At 43.1% G+C, this 1,091-nt stretch overlaps 1 non-coding gene across 1 annotated transcript; it reads left to right on the forward strand.

Moving 5' to 3' along the window:
- Positions 1–740: 740 nt before the first annotated feature.
- On the forward strand, positions 741–846 carry LOC132634445 (small nucleolar RNA R71). Its single transcript, XR_009580167.1, has one exon. It is a non-coding gene; the product is annotated as a small nucleolar RNA R71 (small nucleolar RNA).
- Positions 847–1,091: the final 245 nt, after the last annotated feature.

Consider the following 1,091-nt stretch of genomic DNA (forward strand, 5'->3'; position numbering starts at 1 on the left):
CATTCCCTTGATTGTGCTCTCTGTTCTGTCCTGATTCATTACATTTTCTGCATCATACTTTTCAGTTCCACAGAATCATTAGCAGTGTTGCTAGCAGAGTTGCTAGCTGAATTATCTCTCCACTGTTGGGAATTTGATGCTTGCCCCTTTGGTGGAATGTAGGGGTTCGAGCTCTTGTTGCCATAATTGGTGTTATTGTAATTCCCTTGATTTGGATTTCCCTGATCATTTCTGTTATAATTGTTCCCTTGAAATTATTGTTGAGGCTTTTTCCATGGGTGATGGCCCGGACCTTGATAATTTTGCCTTTGATAGCCCCCTTGCGAGTTGTTGACATAATTAGCATCTTCATACTGTTGTTGCCCATCCTTGTACATCCCTTCAGGGACTTGATACATTCCCTGTGGAAGAGGTGGTAACTCCTCAACAACATTTACCCCTTGTGCATCCTTTTCTGCCAACTTCTTTGATAATAGATCCACCGTGGTTTGCAATTGAACAAAGGCATGATCTCTCTCATGGTTTTCTTTTGCAACGGCAGCTAGTGATGGACTACCATAAGAGAGACTCTCACTATCAATTGAATGCCAAGCTTGATTTTGGGTGGTGAGTTTATCAAGCAAGCGGTGATGATAATAAATGACTTGTCCATGAAGCATCCTCCCGCGGCAGTATTGACAGCAATCTGATTCATTGTATCTAAGCTCTTGTAGAATTTCTCTGTGAGAATAGCATCAGGAAACCCGTGAGTTGGAGATTGAGCTAGATAATACTTGAACCGCTCCCATGCCGAATATAATTGTTCCCCCGAGAGCTGTTTGAACTCAAAGATCTTATCTCGAAGTTCAGCCTTTTTGCTCGGTGGGAACCACTTCTTCAGAAATGTGTTGGCCAGCTCGCTCCAGGTATGGATAGAATTGCTGGGAAGTTTTTCATACCATTCCCTTGCTTGGCCAGCCAAGGAATATTTGAAGACCCGTAACCGCAGTGCATCAGCAGAAATAGCACCTTGGGATTGTTGAGCACACACGTGCAGGAAGTTCTTCAAATGTCGAAGTGGACAATCCTCCAAAGAATTTCAGAAATAACCT

The sequence above is a fragment of the Lycium barbarum genome, chromosome 3 (assembly GCF_019175385.1).
Source record: "Lycium barbarum isolate Lr01 chromosome 3, ASM1917538v2, whole genome shotgun sequence".
Lineage (NCBI taxonomy): Eukaryota > Viridiplantae > Streptophyta > Magnoliopsida > Solanales > Solanaceae > Lycium > Lycium barbarum.